Source organism: Spinacia oleracea, chromosome 4 (assembly GCF_020520425.1).
Source record: "Spinacia oleracea cultivar Varoflay chromosome 4, BTI_SOV_V1, whole genome shotgun sequence".
Taxonomy (NCBI): domain Eukaryota; kingdom Viridiplantae; phylum Streptophyta; class Magnoliopsida; order Caryophyllales; family Amaranthaceae; genus Spinacia; species Spinacia oleracea.
The window spans coordinates 125,211,095-125,223,336 of NC_079490.1; positions in this window are offsets into that span (position 1 = coordinate 125,211,095).

Consider the following 12,242-nt stretch of genomic DNA (forward strand, 5'->3'; position numbering starts at 1 on the left):
AACAGGGTTGTTTACGTTAAAGAGTTCTTCACTGGACTTGGGTGGATCACATGTCTGCTGACTTGATGGTTCTTCATTGCAAAATGCGTAGAACCACTATTGAAGTAAGAAAGACTAGATCGCATAATAAACAAAATCAAAAGATCTTATCATCCTATCTGGAAAGACATTCGATGAAAAAGGATATTAAAGATTGGCAAAGCGTGATAACTAAACCTATGCGACGAGTGAGAGACAACACTCACATTGTGGCACTGGAAATCAAGCATAGTTTTGAATTCCACTAATTGTTTTAAAGATGGGTTCGAGGCCCATAGTTGTAAAACACTGGGGTTGAAAATTTATCATATATGAAATGTATTTTCATACTCTATTTAATCTTGGTTTAGTATTAAATGATGAGTCCTTTCAATTTGACGATATATTCAAGTTAGACTGTCAGGACCAGTCTTGTAACTAAGAACTGTCTATCAAGTGAACTTGAATGTCAAAAGTTGAAAATGGTCCCTGGTCGGAGGTTTTCTATAAAGGTGGACGCATAGAAAACGCTAGACGACTAGAATGCAAGATGACTAGTAGTTCCGTTTCTTTAACTATGTGGACATGGCAATGTCGTAATCATTTGCATAGATACTTACTTGAGAAGATTAGTATCGGACAGACCTATGAAACTTTACTGTAAGAGATGAAAATATGTCATAAGTAAATTTCATTACATTATTAGACACTAATCCTCAATACCTGAGTGATTTCAGATTACTTGTTTGAGAACTGGTTACTTTGACGTTGTCAAGCGTCGCACCGTAAAAGGAGACTATAGCGGCAACGCTCGGGTAATCACCTATCAAACGAAGTCTAACCTCAAGATCACAAGATTGGGATTGTCCTCCCATAAATCAGGATGAGATGCTGAAAGTTGTACAAGGCCACTCGGAGAGCTAGAAACTGAAAAATGCATGGTCGTGCTCACATGAATCATAGGTTATGATTATCTATTTATTTGATCTGTTGAACTCTGAAACCGAGAAATACCTCTGGACATAATAAGGATGACTACTCTTACCTTATGTTCATGAGCAAGCATCAAGCGACAAAGGAATTAGACAATGCACACTTGTCCTGGACAAGTGGGAGACTGAAGGAAAAAATGTCCTTGGTCCAAGTATGCATTCAATGCTAAGTCTAATAAATGCGGTTCAGTATTAATTTAATATGCAAGTTAATAATTCAGTGAGATCAAGTGAGCTGTATGCCTAGATAGAGGCCGCTTCAGTTCAAGTGGAATTAATAATATTAATCCACAGCTTACTCTTCGATGAACCCGTAGGGTCACACAAATAGCACGTGAACGGATCAAGTATTTAAGTGAATTAAATACTCTATTTATGAACATTCGAAAACGACGGATCTCGGTTCCAGTGGGAGCTGAAATCGTCAAAAGGCAAAATATAGAATGCTCCGGAAATGTTGATATTGCCGGAAACGGAAATATGGATCATGACGGAAATATAAATATTATCCAAGTCGTAGATGTTGCCGGAAACGGAAACATGGTATGTATCGAAAATATTATCGGAAATAGAAATATTGCCGGAATCAGAAATATTACCGGAAACGGAAACTGGTACGTATAGGAAAATATTACCGAAAATAGAAATATTACCGGAATCGGAAATATTGCCGGAAACGGAAATATTTTCGGAATCGGAAATATTGACGGAATCGGAAATATTAAATATTTGTTCGAATCGGAAATAAATTCCGGAATCAGAAATGTTAAATATTTGTTCGAATCGGAAATAAATTCCGGAATCGGAAATATTAAATATTTGTTCGAATCGGAAACGAATTCCGGAATCGGAAAGCGAATCGGAAGCGCAACGTACGAAACGATCGACGACGAGGTTGCAAGACGCAAGGCCCAGCACGAAGCCAGGCCCAGCGCCCAGCAAGCCCACGCGCGCGTAGAGCAGGCTGAGCAAGCAGGTCGAGCAGCAGCAGCGCCCAGTGGGCCGCGTGCATGCTGCCAGCGCCCTTGGGCCAGCGAGCAAGCAACAACGCCCTTGGGCCTGCGTGCTGCGGGCTGTGCAAAGGGGTGGATTATGCGTGCCATGGCCATTCCCTCGGCCGGTTAGGATTACTTCCTTGTGAAGTAATCTCGTTTTCCTAATTCTACTCAAATTAGATATTTTGTTAAATTTGAAATACTTAGGTGTTTGATTAAACGTAAAATTCTAATGATATAATTTAACTAGAATCCTAATGGATTTAGTTATTGGAATCCTAGTAGAATTTAAACTCCGTTATTTCCACTCTATAAATATGTGGTTCATGATCACAATTTATAATGAAATTCAATAAGTATTCACATACATTAAGTTCAAGAGGGAATTTAATAATTTGCCTAAAATTAATAATAAGCTTTCTGAGAGCACATAAAACCTTAGATAATATTCTAGTTAATTGAATATGAGGCGGATCCGAACGTGTTGTGGACTATCTACGGAGGGGCGACATTTGGAGTCCTAAACTTGTTCTTGTTCGGTTCGGGAGCAGCTAGGGAAGGCATGCATCACATTGTATGTATCCTAATTATGTTAATTGACTATGTGGCAATTAATTTGGATTCCTGGCTTTATGGTTTTTCCGCATGAAATATATTGTTTATATTTGTCATAACATTACAATTATTGAAACAAAAACGTCTTATAAGATGTTACTTGGACGCCCTTGGCTTCATGAAAATGGTGTCGTCGCTTAGACCCTCCACCAATGTCTCAAATACTATCGTGGAGTTGGAAAGAAAATAAATGGGTATGTCAAACCTTTCGCCAAGGCCGATTCCTACTTCGCTGAAGCAGGGAGGTAATGGTTGTCGCCGCTTGTTTATTGTCAACCATAAATTATATTGGGAATGGTACATTATTGTAAAGATGAAGTGTTGTCATTAATTGACCAGCATGTTGATTTCATCATGATCATATGTGATGATTATCTTCCTTTTTGCCCTCTTCCTATAAGTTCAATAAGAAATCACATCAAAGGAGAAAGCAACTTGTTCCCTCACCAAATTGTCTCGGCCCAATGTTGTTTTTATTATTAATGAAAGGCTTCAGGGGAGATGGCGGTTCTGAGAAACCGTTTTTCAAGGCGGAACGGACGTTGAATACATTTAGTAAAACATAGTTGACTGACAGGTTGTCGTACACCTGTCAAAAATAAAATCCTAACGAATCCTCCTAATAATATAGCAGGGTAAGTAGGGTCGAATCCACAGAGAGATGGCTATTTAAATCTAGCTTTCGAAGTACGGTGAAACTAACAATGTCACGAAATTTAGGATTGAAGGTTTAAAATAAAATAAAAAGGAAAATAAATTAAAAGATCTAGGGCAATGGTTCACCATGTTTATAGTTCAAAATCAATCAAAGCATCATCAACAATTCAAGTATTCAGAGTATCTAGATCACGAGTTAATCCTACGGTCGGGTCTTAACGCTCTCAATTCAACATATGCAGTACGGTCGCTAACATAATCAGAATTGCTAGTTGTAGGTAAGCCGCTAAAATTCGATCTTTCGATTCTAAATCTCATTAGCATAATTTAATCAAACAATTGATCAGATTGCAAAGATTAACAATATAAAACCTAATCAACCAGAAATATCAATGAATAATCAAACCATCAACAATAATAAAGATTTATCATATAAACATGGATTCCCAAACCCTAGAAAGGAAACTACTCAATCATGAAATAAATTATGAAAATTAAATCTAACAATGAAAACATAATTAAAAGCAATAAACAAAATAAAGAGATAAAAAAAAATAATACCTTAAAGATTTACATCAATGGAGTATGAAGAAAAATTAGGGTTCATGAAAGGAGAGAAAAAGAACGTAAAAAGAATTCTAGGAAAATAAAAGCATGAGGGAAATAAATTAATTCCCTTAAGTATTTATAGTTTCTCTTTTCTAAAATAAATGTAAAAAAAATAAGAAATAAAAAAAGTCGTCAATGATGGGTCGATGGAACGATGACGTGGCGACAAAACCCGAGCACGACCAAGTTGGACGGACAAGGGGATAATATGGGGCGAAATATGGCAGCGAGGGATCTTAGCGAGCCATCCCTCGCTGGCCCGAAGAAGCATGTAAAAGCATAAGCAAGGCAGAGGCAGGGAGGGATCTCGCGCACCATCCCTCGTTGGCCTGGTGAAGTGTATAGCAAAGCAAAGCAACGAAGCAATGAGGCAGCGAGGCAGCGAGGGATCTCGCGCACCATCCCTCGCTGGCGTCGAGCCATCCCTCGCTGGTGTCGAGCCATCCCTCGCTGGGAACTATTGTGCTCGTGAAGATGGTGGGCGTAGCGTTGCCGCAGCAGCATCGTCACACTTGTTTTCGCCATAACTCTTGATCCGGAGGTCCTCTAAGGCCGTGTGACCCATAGTTGGAAAGCTCTTTCAGTCTACTTTCTAAGACAATCAAAATCGTCTCGTTCCGATCTGTAGAACTTGAGATATTATCAAAAGAGTGAACGCTTGTCAGTTTTGATGCTTAGAAAAGTAGCGTTTAGCTTCGTTGTTGACTCGAAATTTATCCCAAGAGGCATGTAATGATCCTCGAGTCAACATATCGTTCTTTTATCGTTCAAACTAACCCTAAACACTCGAATGCAACCAAATGACCATAGAATCACCTGAAATATTAAGGAAAACACAAACGACGCGTAATAGAGTACAATAGCGACAACTTATGCAAAAACGACCTTAAATGCAAATAAAACGTGACGAATGCCTAGAAATGCAACCTAAATGCGCCTAAAATACCTTATACAAATGTGATTCATCAATTTCCCCCAAGCTAGACTGTTGCTTGTCCCCAAGCAACACTGAACTAAAGACAAAGAAATGAGACGCACGTGACTTTCATTTAACCATGGCAAGACCGATTCAACTCTCGAGCAAACAATCAAACAAAGTTATTGAGACAGAAATCTAGCTCGGATACAAATAGAACCACAAAGCATCATGATCCACAATTGAAACAACCAAGCTTTGCCACAAATTGTTCTCAATCAAGCTAGTCGTCGCCGCATACCTTGTAGAATATAAATATATGATGCAACATAGGGTAAGATGACAATAGCAAGAAAAAAAATTCACGCAATCACAAAACAAACATGCCGATCAAGAGGTCTTTATAATAAGCTTGTAATGGGGCTAGGTAGAAAGAAAGCGCAGGATATAATTTGGGAAAAAGTGAGAGTAAGGTCCAACTTGGGGAGCAAAGGTGAACTATATGTGTCGGCGTGCAAAGGCCGAAAATCCAACTCCATCGAACCATGAAACACGAACAATCAACCAAGTTATAACCAAGAGGAAGAACATAATATAATGTCAATGATCTTTTCATTCCCCTTTCCTTGTCTTCAAACCGTACACAAAATGAATAACATAATCTAATTTCTTTTTTTGAATTTCTTTTTTTTTTCTTTTTTTTTCTTTTCATTTTTTTTTTCAATATTTTTTCTATTTTTGTATATATATATATATATATATATATATATATATATATATATATATATATATATATATATATATCCTTTTTGCGTATATATATCCTTTTTGCGAAATAAAATGACGAAAACTAAGTACAAAACTATATAAAAATGCTAACTAATACAAGCTTGGCTGCCAACAATTATATACACCATTTCCGAACCGCAAATACAAATATAGCCTCGAACTCTGAACTATTGGCTTAGTGTGCCAATCAATCAACACTAATGAAACCATTACGAACACCGAAGCTCCCCCAAGATAGACTCGGGACAAGAAACCAACGGGGCAAATAGGGCTCAATTTTGTGGAGTTACAGAATAAACGGACAAGGCTACAACATTGGTGTGAAAGGCAGGAACTGATGTTTCTAATTTCTTCTAAAGGCTTCCTAAAAGAATGGCCTCTGCCCTACGCGGCATACGTGAGTTGCAACGGAACTACTAATGAATCTCAAGCCAAAATCATACGATAACAAGTCACATCAATCACACAAACACATAGTAAGGTGACCTACAAGGTAATTGGCTAGCTATTCTTGACGCGAGACCAACATCTTACCGCGTACCATTCAATTGTTTCACACAATGCTAAGCAGTTATCAATGTATAGCACAACCGACTGAATTTCGATATCATATCTAAGTTCAAAAGAAGCTCAAGAGAGTCAAATAAAGCCCGAACACGGTTTGAAAGTCGAATGCAGGACACAAAGGCGCACGAATGAAAATGAAATGCAACTAGAAAGAAACATTAATATTAAGGAAGCAATACATTTTTTTTCGTTGTACGTAAACTCCCACCCCTAGTGAGTGGTACAAAGCGCACAACACCTATTAAACAATAAAACTAGACTAAAGTGCAACTAACATGCGCAAACTGATGATGACAAATATCCTCCCCCAAGCTAAACAACACATTGTCCTCAATGTGAACAAGAGGATGCAAAAAACAACATGAGAATAGGGGAGAAAGACAACTCACAAACAAGGAGCTTAGCACCAAAAGCAACAACTAGTTTGATTAAAGATGATGTTATTTCTTCTTTTCCAAATGGACCAAATAATTAAAGGGAAGAATGTTTTCCATGGGAGGGTGTCGTTGGTGTCCGAAAGGGTGAGTTGAAAGGTAAGATTTAACTGTAGCCATAGGCTTCCTCAGGGGAGTAAAAAATGAGTTATCAACACCTAGATGATACCAAATCTATTTTGCTCATGGACAATCCCGAAGAATATGGAGAGTGTTCTCGGGTTCCATTTGACACCAAGCACAAATGTTTCTTGGATTAAGATGTCTTAGAGCATGTACATTGGTTGCCTCTTTAAAAGAGATCTTGGAGAGCTCTTCACTCTCTCTCTCTACCACTATCTCTCTACAAGACACACTCAAGAATTCATTCCTAAAATACCCAACATTAGTTGGTTACTCAAGTGAGCTCTCCAATATCTTTTTTACCATTTGGTGGTCCATAATCATTTGTCCTTCTAACCAAAGTTACTATCCACATTTCAAAGTTACTTCCCATTTTTCAACAAGAATCAACTCTTGCAGGATTCTTGGGCAAGATCTACCTTGAAGTAGCTCTCCATGAAGAGCTACTCAAGAGCCCCTCAAGAACCACTCAAGAGCCCCAATGTTGGCCAAGAGACAGTTCTTGTTGGAGAGCTACTTGGAGAGCCACTCCAAGATCTCCAATGTACATGCTCTTATGAAGAGAGTATGCTTATGAGGCAATCAATCATGAAATGCAAGAAAAATGATAAATCTAATTTGTGGGATTGTGTCCGTCTTTCAAATCCACTTCCAAGAAGAAACTTGGGAAGAGGATTGAGATTGGAGGATTGACAATGCATTTTTAAAATCAAATTTACCTATAAGATAATTTTGAAAACAGTAAATCTTCTTGGTCTGAAATATGTTTTGGAGAGGGACCGAAACACACAAGTTTTTCACCACAATCCGGGATATAAAAGGAAATATAGGAAAAATCTCACATCCCATGTTTGCACCAAGTGGCTCACTGTCAACTTATCTCTCCTCTATTTAAGGGACCTGTCCGACTATCCCCCATCCAATTGCCTTCCCAAAGATTAACTGAATTTCTATCTCTAATACCCACAAATTAAAGGTTATCCTAAAAATATATCACATTTTACTCATACCTTTCCACAAATGAGAAAGCCCAGAATGGATTGTTTGATTTGGAGTATTTATCTTGAGCACTCTAATAGCCAAATTGTTTTCTTGATGAACCATCCTCCACAATTTCAAGATATAGGCACGATTTAGAGCTCCGACGCACCTAATCCCTAACTGTTAAGATATGTTAAGATATTAGATATTATTCTGTGAATATTCTGTAGAGTCCTAACTATGGTATGTTACCTAATGTGTACCTAGGGTTTAGGTAACTGAGTTGTACTATATATACGTGTGTGATTAATGAGAATGATACGAGATTACACAATATTTGACATGGTATCAAGAGCCTAGGTTAAAAATCCTAGTTTTTTTCCGCAATAATCTGAGAGAGTGTAGCCGAGTATTGAGAACAGCGAATTTCTTCGCTTGTTGAGTATCGAGATTAGGAGTTAACCATTCCTTAAGTATCACCATGAGTTCCGATGAGGAGGCACCATCAAAGGTCATCGCCGCCACCGTCGACCTAGACTACTATCTCGGGTCAGACGACGGTCCCGGTATTGTTATCACCCCTGTGAAACTAAGAGGAGCATCGAACTACGATGAATGGGCCAAAGCCGTTCGTCGCTCGATGATTTCAAAATTCAAATTTGGATTTCTTGATGGTTCTGTGAAGGAATCCATTACGGACGCAACGAAGATGAAACATTGGATTGCGGTCAATTCGATGGTGGTGTCTTGGATCACAAACACCATAGACGAGAGTTTGCGTTCGAATCTGGAAGATTTTGATATTGCTCACGAGTTGTGGTGTCATTTGAGGACGCGGTACTGCGTCGTGTCGGGAACTAGGGTCTGCCATATTAAGATGGCTCTGAGTGGCTGCAAGCAGGGCACGTCTGAGGGCGTCATGGAGTACTATGGCCGCTTGTCGAAGGTATGGAAGGAGTACGTACAGTATGCACGAGTTCCAAGGTGTATATGTGCGAGTTGCACGTGCAACATAGCGAAGCAGGTGGGGGACATTCATGATGAAGATCATCTGTACTATTTCTTAATTGGCCTAGACGATCACTATGAAGCCATTCGTGCACAACTGTTAGCAAGATCGCCGTTGCCAGGCCTCGACGAGGCATACCAGACGGTTATGAATACCGAGACCATGCGCGCCAAGGCAACGAGAGGTAAGGAGAGTGTCATGGCGTTCAAGGTCGAGACTAAGGGTCGGTCGAGGTCGGGAGATGCGAGTGACAGATTTTGTGGTCATTGCAATCGTGAGGGTCATGAGGAAGAAACTTGTTATCGGCTGATTGGTTTTCCCGAATGGTGGGATGAGAAGAAACAAGGTGGTAGAGGGCCTGGTCGAGGAGGCAGGACGTCGATTAGAGGAGGCAGAGGAGCTCGTGGGGCAGCGTCGTCGACCAGTGGTGTCGCTCGCGCCAATGCCGTGAGTAATACCAAAGCAGGGGCGACAACCACTGTGACGAGTGGAGGCGGATCGCAGGGAGCAGTGACGACAACCAATCATGAGCTTGTTGGTGTGACGAAGGAGCAAGTCCAACAAATTGTTGACATCTTATCACGACCACCAAACAAGTTGCAAGGTAATCTTGATTTACGATGGATTGTTGACAGTGGGGCCTCACGTCATGTGACGGGTGATATTTCAATTCTGAGAAATATCAAAACATCGAGTAATCAACAGGTTGTGTTACCAGATGGTCAACCTGCAAATTCAAATCAATATGGTTCGGTAGTCTTGGAGGATGGTTTTGTGCTCGATAACGTTCTATTTGTGCCTAAATTGAACTGCAATTTAATTTCTGTAACTCAATTAAGTGACGAATTACATTGTGCTGCTCAATTTACTAACAAAATGTGTGTTCTTCAGGACCGCTCGACGAGGATGGTGATTGGCGTGGGTGATCGACAGGAAGGACTATATTTTTTCCGTGGGGCTCCAAGGGTTCGTGTGCTAGCAGTGGAGTGTGTGGTCGACTTGTGGCACCAACGTATGGGGCATCCGTCGGAAAAAGTGTTGCAGTTACTTCCTCCTGTGAGTCATAAGATTAGGAATAATAAAAACATTTGTGATGTATGCCCACGGGCGAAACAATGTAGGGAGAGTTTTCCAAATAGTGATAGTCGTGCAAGTCGCCCATTCGACCTTGTTCATCTTGATTTATGGGGGCCTTACAAAACACCCTCGTCGAGTGGGGCGAAGTATTTTCTTACCATTGTGGATGATTATTCTAGGGGTGTGTGGATTTATTTATTGTGCAATAAAATGGAAGTTGAATCGTCGTTTCTTAATTTTGTTGCCATGATTAAATGTCAGTTTAATCGATCCCTGAGAGTTGTTCGCAGTGACAATGGTACTGAGTTTAATTGTTTGCAAGGTTATTTCTTTAAAAATGGGATTCTGTTTGAGTCGTCATGTGTTGGGACACCTCAACAGAATGGGAGAGTCGAGAGGAAGCACCAACATATTAATTTTGAATGTTGGGAGAGCGTTACGGTTTCAAGGGAATCTTCCTATAAAATTTTGGGGGGAATGTATTCTGGCTGCTTGTCACTTGATCAATCGTACACCTACACCGGTCCTTGACAATAAAACCCCTTATGAGATGTTATTTGGAAAACCACCATCGTATGTGTCTATCCGGGTATTTGGGTGTCTGTGTTATGCGTATAATCTCCGGAGTAAAGGGGATAAGTTTGCGTCTCGTGGTCGCAAATGTGTGTTTCTGGGTTACTCGTTTGGCAGGAAGGGATGGCAACTGTACGACCTGGAGACACACGAGTTCTTTGTCTCAAGGGATGTAAAATTTCATGAACGGACGTTTCCATTCGCAGACACGTCGACTATGTTGCCTGCAATGCATGATGGTGGTGGGGTGCTTGACCAGTGGGGTTTGGATGAGAGTGGGACTGGATGTACTCAGGAGGTGTCGCCTGCAGGTGACAATGAGGAAGTGTCGTCACCTGCAGGTGCCACAGAGGAGGTGTCGTCGCCTGCGGGTGACACGGAGGAGGTCTTGTCGACTGTGAGGGAGGAAAAACATGATACACCTAGTCGAGGTGAATCAGACGTCGTCTCAGGTGTAGATGAGACGACGGGTAGTGATGAGAGTGAGACAAGGCAGTGTGTGGAGGATACGGAGTTAGGAAGGGGGAAGCGTGTGAAGTTTCCGTCGACAAAGCTGAAAGACTGTGTGATACATACAATACGGGAGAAATATAGTACTTCCGACAAAACACCTACGGCGTCACCACCCTCAGGTACTCCTTATCCTATCACATATTTTGTTAATTATGAGCGTTTTTCGTCAAAGCACAGGCATTATATAGCAGCATTGCAAGAAGGGCAAGTTCCTAAGAGTTTTAAACAAGCGATGCAACATGAGGGGTGGCATCAGGCAATGGCTGCTGAAATCGACGCGTTGGAGGAACAGGGGACATGGACGTTGGAAAATTTGCCGGAAGGGAAGAAAGCACTGGGGAGTAAATGGGTGTATACTGAGAAGCGTGATGAGGATGGGAATTTGTTGAGATTGAAGGCTCGATTGGTATGTTTAGGGAATCATCAGGAGGAAGGGTTGGATTATAATGAGACATTTGCTCCCGTCGCGAAGATGGCGACAGTTCGAACTTTCCTAGCTGTCGCAGCTGTCAAACAGTGGGACGTGCATCAGATGGACGTCCACAATGCGTTTTTGCACGGTGACTTGGAGGAAGAGATCTATATGAAGATTCCTCCTGGATTCAAGAAGAATCACTTTGACAAAGTGTGTCGAATGAGAAAGTCGTTGTATGGGTTGAAACAAGCACCTAGATGTTGGTTCCAGAAGTTGTCGACGGCATTGACGCACTATGGATTTCGACAGTCCCTGTCCGATTATTCGCTCTTTACTCTGTCTAAAGGTACGTTGCAGCTGAGTGTGCTCATTTATGTGGACGACATGATTATCGCAGGCAATAACAAGTTTGCGCTTGAGAGTTTTAAGGCATACTTGAAGGAGTGTTTTAAAATGAAAGACCTCGGGGCTCTGAAGTACTTCCTTGGGTTAGAGGTGGCACGAAGTAGTCAAGGGTTCTATGTATGTCAGAGAAAATATGCCCTCGACATCATCTCAGAGGCCGGATTGTTGGGAGCAAAGCCTGTGGACTTTCCCATGGAACAGAATCATAGGTTGGCATTGGCAGACGGGCCAGACCTGTCGGACGGTGAGCAGTATAGGCGTCTGATCGGACGTCTGGTTTATTTGGCTGTCACGCGACCAGACGTTGTCTACTCTGTACATGTCCTATCTCAATTTATGCAAGCACCAAAGGAGGCACATTGGGAAGCAGCTTTGCGAGTAGTGAGATACTTGAAGAAGTGTCCGGGTCAAGGTATACTACTTCGGTCGGACAGTGCGTTGCAGTTGGAGGGGTGGTGCGACTCGGATTGGGCAGGGTGTCCAATGACGCGTCGGTCGGTGACTGGATGGTTTGTGTCACTTGGTATGTCGCCAGTTTCTTGGAAGACCAAGAA